This window comes from Pinus tabuliformis, chromosome 4_2 (genome assembly GCF_031772625.1).
Source record: "Pinus tabuliformis cultivar Carrire ecotype Pingquan chromosome 4_2, CPIR1, whole genome shotgun sequence".
Classification (NCBI taxonomy): domain Eukaryota; kingdom Viridiplantae; phylum Streptophyta; class Pinopsida; order Pinales; family Pinaceae; genus Pinus; species Pinus tabuliformis.
The window spans coordinates 793,035,526-793,042,805 of NC_142304.1; positions in this window are offsets into that span (position 1 = coordinate 793,035,526).

A 7,280-nucleotide genomic window follows, 5' to 3' on the forward strand; every position below is an offset into this window, starting at 1 on the left:
AAAAACATGAAAAAATAGCCTGAAAACGAAAAATGTTGATGCTGGAATAACGTTTTTCTTTTACAGGGTAAATTTTCAACATTTCTTTTAAAATGGAAGTAAAAGCCAATTTTTTATGCAAATATCATGATGGTGAAAAACCATAGAATTCCAGTGATATGCATGACATTAAATATAAAATATCACGTCTCTGAAAAGTCTTAAAATTCCAACAATTTTCACGCATGGTATTAAAGATAAAATATCATGTCTCTGAAAAGCCTTAAAATTCCAAGGATGAAATTAAAGATAAAATATCACCTCTATGAAAGGCCTTAAAATTTAAACAATTTCCTACCATTTAATTTATATTAGTTTATTTCTATTTTAAGTTTATTATATTAATAACAATTTATTAAATATAATGTCTTTTTTATATAATGTATTGAAGTCACTAGATAGGAAGCACTTCAATTATGACGAATGAACAAATTTACAAAACAAATGAATTTATATGTTATTGTCAAGCTTTTGATTCTCTCTACATTAAAGTAATTGTTTTTTTGGAAATTTGAGTAATTATTTTATTTTTAAATAATTTTAAGATTTTGAAATTTGCAAATTATTTTTAAAAACAACAATTCATTATTAAGAAATATATATATATTATTTTTATTTATATATATAATAATACTAATAATAATGTAATATTAAAATCATATTTCTTTTGATTTTAATAAATAGAAACTAATAAACATATTGAAGATTACGCAAAAACAAAAATTGTCATTTCCAGAACCTTATAAACTACAAAGGAAGTACACCATCAACAACAAATTGTTCTCAGAGAATTATTACTTTTACATATTTTTTTTTACATATATATCCAATCAAATATATTGTGAATATGGAAACATTGAAAAAAACCTAAAAATAAAAATAAACAAATTTTTTTAAAAAGTAATAACAACTAAACAAAAATATATATTAAAACATAGAAAAATTAAAAACATGACAAAAAGTAATACCATAAAATAATATATCAAAAAGACAAAACAAAACAATTATCAATCATAAAAATGTAAAAAAAAAGGAAATTAAAGAAAAAATAAAAAAAATTACTTATAAAAGATAAAAATTTAAATATTAAAAAAAACATAATTTAAGAAAAGAATTTAAAAACTTAACCCAAAAAGGAAACATACAAAAGAATAAATAATATTGATGAGATAAATTAATAAAACAAACAAAAGAATAAGCAAATAAACAACAACATTAAAAAAAAGAAAAGCAAAAAAATGTTAAAAATAACACAATTAAAAAAAAAAAAACTAAAAATATATTAAAATAAATAATAAAAAAAGTTAAAATAAAATAAAAAGTACTTAAAAAAAATTAAAAAAATAAATCGAGTGAGGGAGCAAAAAGCAGTGTGTTAAATAAAGGATTTTTATGAAGAAATTGGAAAAATAACAAATTTTATGAAATTTTGATGAATTTTATATTCAAAGATGATGACATTTTAAGTTTTTTTATTTTTTATTTTTTTACCCTCTTTTGAAAAAAATAATTAAGATAAGGTTTCAAGTAAAAATAACCAAACAAAACGTAAAAAATAGAACATACAATTTAAAAAACCAAAAAGTAAAAAAAAAAATGCTCAAAAATAAAACTTAGAAACATTATTTTTGACAGCCGACTTGTGTGTTGGCCACACATCTCAGCCCGCATTATATCTTCTTATAACGAGCTACCTGAACCTCATCAACCTCATCCCTAGAGACCACATGACTCTGCACCTATTGATAAAATTATACCTTCGGCATTCTTCGATGGTGCGGCACAACCCCATGGTTGCGGTGGTGCTTTTATTCTTTACCTAAATGATCGGCATTTTTTCAAAGTAAAGATGAGACTAGGAGCTACAACTAACAATTTTGCAGAACTCATTACTCTTCGTCATCTTTTGCATTTCTCATTGCGTCATAATTGTATGAGTCTAAATATATTTGGGGACTCAAAGATCATTGTGAATTGGTTCAATAATATTACTGTTTGTCACTCTCACACACTTAGTAATATTTTGGATGAAGTACATATATTTAAGGCACCGTTTAACATCATCTCATGCAATCACATTTACAGGGAACATAACAGCTATTCTGACGGGCTATCCGAGGAGGCCACAACACTTCCCCGAGGAGAGTGGATGATCTAGGAATAGCGTGGAGCAAATGAATACCACTATTACCACTGACCATACATTGATCAGATCTACCACAGGGCAGAGAGCTCTTGATTACTGGTTTTCATGTAATTTTTTGAGAAACATGCATTGAAAGCTCAGTGTATACATCTTACAGGTTATATATATATATATATATGTGTGTGTGTGTGTGTGTGTGTGTGTGTGTGTGTGTGTGTGTGTGTTAATTGCCCTGTGTGGCATATGTACAACCATATAACAGACTCTTTTATATTTTTCTCCATAACAGAAAATGACTGAACACCCTGCGTGGTGATGAAAGCTCAAAGTAGCACAAGTTTTTGGTAAACTATAAATTTTGACAGAGCCCTTAGTGGCAAGAAGGATACAACATATGCTAATAGCATCTACAACATGTAATTTTTCAAAATTAATGAAAGATTACGATTTTTCCAGTGGAAAAAGAAAAAAATTAGAAACATTAAAAGTTGAAAAAAGAACAATCAAATTAAAAAAGAATACATTCAAAATTAAAAAGTAGATAAAAAACAACGGGTTTGGGCATGTGCGAGTGAGGGAGGCTCCAGGAATCAACTTATTGCCTAGAGGGCTTGGGGCCTCGGCAGGTGGGGAGCTTCCCAGAACTCCCCACCCGCCAAGGCCCATTTTCTTTTTTAATTTTTTGTTTTTTTTATAAATTTAAATTCTTTTAAATTTTTATTTTTTCTTCTTAATTTTAACAGTTTTTTTTTTTTTTTTTTTATGTTTTTTTCAATTATTATTTTTTTGTTTTCTTTTATTTTAATAATTTTAATTTGTTTTCTTAATATTTTTTATTTCAATAATTTTTTTTATGTGGTTTTTTAATTATTGTTTTAAAATTTTATTTTTCTCTGTTTTTTTATTTCTTTAATTTTATTTTTTTATTAGAGTTTTTTAATGTTCTTTTTTGTAATTATTATTTTAATTTTTTTTAATAGTTATTTTTTTAAATATGTTATTTTTTTAAATATGTTATTTTTTTTTATCTTTCTTTTCATTTCATTTATTTTTAATTATTTTTTAAGTCAATTTTTTTTTCAGTTGTTTTCATATTTTTTTCTTTTTAATTTAATTGTATTTTTTTAATGTTTCTATTCTTGTTTTAATTGTATGTCCTTTTTTCTTTTGTTATTTTTACTTTAAATCTCATTTGAATCATTTTTTTTTAAATATTTAAAATATCATTATCTTTGAAAATAAAATCTTAAATATTTCATAAAATTTGTTAGATTTTGAACTTTATATTCAATTTTTACATAAAATTATTTTGTTGAAAACGTCATTTCCACCGAAAATGTCTTGAAATACATATATTTTTAACTATATCTATATGCGAAATCTATATTTTTTCTCAAGTGTTTAAAATTGTTATTTTTGAGCGTCAATTATTTTATGTGTATTGAAGTATTCATTAACGATATATAAATATACAAAAAAAACGTAATCTCAAAATATTAATGTTATTATTTTTTTTTAACTTTTCAAAACAAATTAAAAATTTCTTTATAAAAAAACGTTACAAAGGAAAACAAAAATCACATTTTTTGGAAAAACCTTAAAAAATAAACCCCTTAGGGCGAAAAACAAGAAGATGAATAAGACAACTTGATAAATCATTAAATAATCAACATTTAAAAAAATTATTCACACTTAATCCTTTATTAAATTTAAAGTGTCAAAAATAAGCCATGCACAAAAAAGGGGTTGATGCTGCATCAATGCTTTTCAAAATCAACTGGAAAATCGTCGTAACATCTAAAAAAATGTTAGTACTTGAGACATAAGAAAATTTAAAGTACCAAAAATATGCTCCAAAAAAAACTGTATTATGAATAACCACTTTTCAAAATTTGGTGATTTTTTTTCTACCTTAAAAAAACATGTAATCGGTAATTTTTTCATTTGATCGGTTACTATGTTTCTCAAAGTCACACCTAATGAAAAAGGTAAAGAATTTAACTCCAGATTTAATAAAATTTTAAATAATATCCTAGTTACAGCTAGGCCAGGTGAAGAAGTACAACTTTATTGGTACATTAGTGATCTTCCCTCCTCTATACTGATGTTTTTCAACATACAACATGAACAAACACTTCCAAAAAACATGAAATAAGCATTGGTTGTTGAAAAGATAATTTTGAAACTGGAAAATAAAGTTGTCGATGTAAGGAAGCCTATGAAAAAAATGACATTTGAAGATGAGGTAACAAGAAAAGTACCCACGATACATATGACATGGAAGGATTACAAAAGGTTCTTAAGATTTTTCCAAATGAAATGGTTGAGTTAAAGAAGGAAGTAGCTGAAATTTCTTACTCAAGACAATTTTTTAGACCTATCAGAAGAATTCAGACAACTGTCCCCCCTACATAGTTACCTATATAGATATCCATTGTTGATAAAGATGATGAAGAAGACGAAGAAGAGGAAGCACAACCTGTTGAAGAAGAAATTGAAGAAGAAGAAGAAGTAATTGAAGCAAACAAGATTTTGGATTGCATTATACCTACCTCAAATGAGGAAGATGAAGAAGATCTTCCTATTACAATGAGAAGTAAAGGACCTATAGATACACCCTCAAAAACTCAAAAGGTTGGAAGTGATTTTTTAGGTAAAAAAGGTATGCCTAAGAAAAATTCTAACCAATCTATTGGTTCTTCATCTAGTACTCATAAAACTTCTTATTCAATTTTACCTTCATCCAAAACCTTGATTGAATCTGATAGTATTGAATATAACATTGTTGAATATATGCAGAAAACTAAGGAAACTATACCACTCTATGAAGTCAGTAAACTAAAACAATAGTAGAAATTATTTATTAATACTTTGAATGTTGTCCCAACTTCTTCATTTCCATAAAATATTGTTACAACTAAGGATCCTAAGAATAAAAATAATGCTAAGCCTCCTACTTCATCTTCAGACAAGATTCATCCAACAAATGTAATTCTCATTGGAAATAGGTTGGATTCACACACACCTCCTTTCCTCTTAACCTTTGAAGTCTTTAAAAAAAATGTTCATAACTCTCTAGTTGATTTAGGCGCTTCATCAAACATGATGCCCGATTCATTTTTCTTAAAATTGAATGTGAAGCCACAAAAATTTGTCACTCAAATACTTCAACTAGAAAAATAAAAGGTCAAAGTCTTAGGATAGATGAATGAAGTTTTAATTAGATTGTCATCAAATCCTAAATATTTCTGAATAATTTACATTATAGCTGTTAACATTCCAAAATGTTATGGTTTTATATTAAGTATAGACTAGTCTGAAAAACTTAATGGTTATTTCCCTAGTAATTGGTCTCATATCTAGCTACCATATAATGGAAAACCAAATCAGATTAGGATTGATAGAGAAAAACACATGAAGTATACAGTGACTGATATTGATGCAGAAAATTAACCTCTTCTTTGCATGAATAATATCTTTGGTAATTATTTTATTGAATCCTTCTTTGGTAATTTTCCCGCACAGGTCTATCCTCATCTTTTAGAATCTCTTTCATAAAAAAATGATTTTTTTTCACAAATAGATTCCTCTTGATGTGTAAGTATTGTAGATTATTCTGTAGATAATTATGTAAAATGTTTGTTTTGGACCCTTTATTTCAACGGATCAAAGTCTAATGATAGTGCAGGAGCAGACTGTATTCTAGATAGTCCAAAAAATGAAAAAAACATGCTTACTAGAAAGCTTGAGTTTGAGTGCTCAATTAACATGGCAAAATACGAAGCAATTATCTAGGGAATGAAAAGGGAAATTAGTGTATATGTCAAGTTCTTGAAAGTCTTTGGTGATTTATATATAGTCATAAAATAAGTTAGAAACAACATGCATTGTGTTTCTAACTGTATTAAACATTATTAATCTTTGGCTCAGGACTTAGCATCTCAATTTTTTACATTTAATATTTCTCCTATTCCCAAATTGCAAAATGCAAGTGTTGATTTGTTGGCCAATGTTACATCTAATTGAGATGTTACATCTTCTAGTGGAACCAAATTAGAATCTGAGAAGGATAATTTCTCGTTGCCCCTTATGGAGAAAATTTTACAATTAGTAGCAGGCTGTGAATTACTGCCTTTTGTATATTACATTTCATTTTATAATCATATTTTTTTACATATTTCTAACAGGTTGAAGACCACATTTAGAACCAAATAGGGTACGTATGCCTATCATAAAATTTCCTTTGGTTTAATTAATGCAAGAGACACATTTTAGAGAGCCATGGATATAGAATTTAGGGGTATTATCAGTAAATAAGTGGTAATCTACCTCAATGACATTATGATTTAGTCTAGAAACTAATATAATCATTTAGAAGACCCAAAAAAAAAATTGAAAGGTGTAGAAAGTATAGTATTTCTAGGAACCCTAAAAATTCATTTTTTTATTTGATTGAGGGTAAACTATTAGGATTAATTGTTTCTAAAGAAGGAATCAAATAGATCCTAATAGAATTAAATCCATTTATATGATTGCATTACCTCACAACAAAAAATCAATGCAATCCTTTCTAGGACAAATCAATTTCGCAAAGCGTTTCATCTCGAGTTTTTGTCAAATTGTCCTGTCATTATAAAATATGGTTATGAAGAAATCAACTTATAAGTGGGGTATAATTGAGAGAAATTCTTTTGACTCAATCAAGCAAGCCATAATTGAATATCCTTCCTTGTCTCCTCTTTATTACTCAAAATAATTTATTTTACATACTTTCACTTCTGATCATTCATATGAAGCTGTATTAACACAAAAGAATTATGCAAGAGAAGAAGGCCCTATTGAATTCAATAACTCAACATTACAATGCACATAACTAAATTGTTCAAATGTCGAGAAAAAAGCCTTTGTAGTCTTCAAGTCTATCAAAGATTTCATACCCTTTCTATATAAATCTCATACAAAGGTGTTGTGTCATTTTCAGCAGTAAGACGACTACTTATTCAGAAAGATCTCAAATACAAAAGAGAAAATAGGATTACAACTCTTTAAGAGTTTGACTTAGAGATCAAATCTACTAAGATTGCGTAGGGACAAG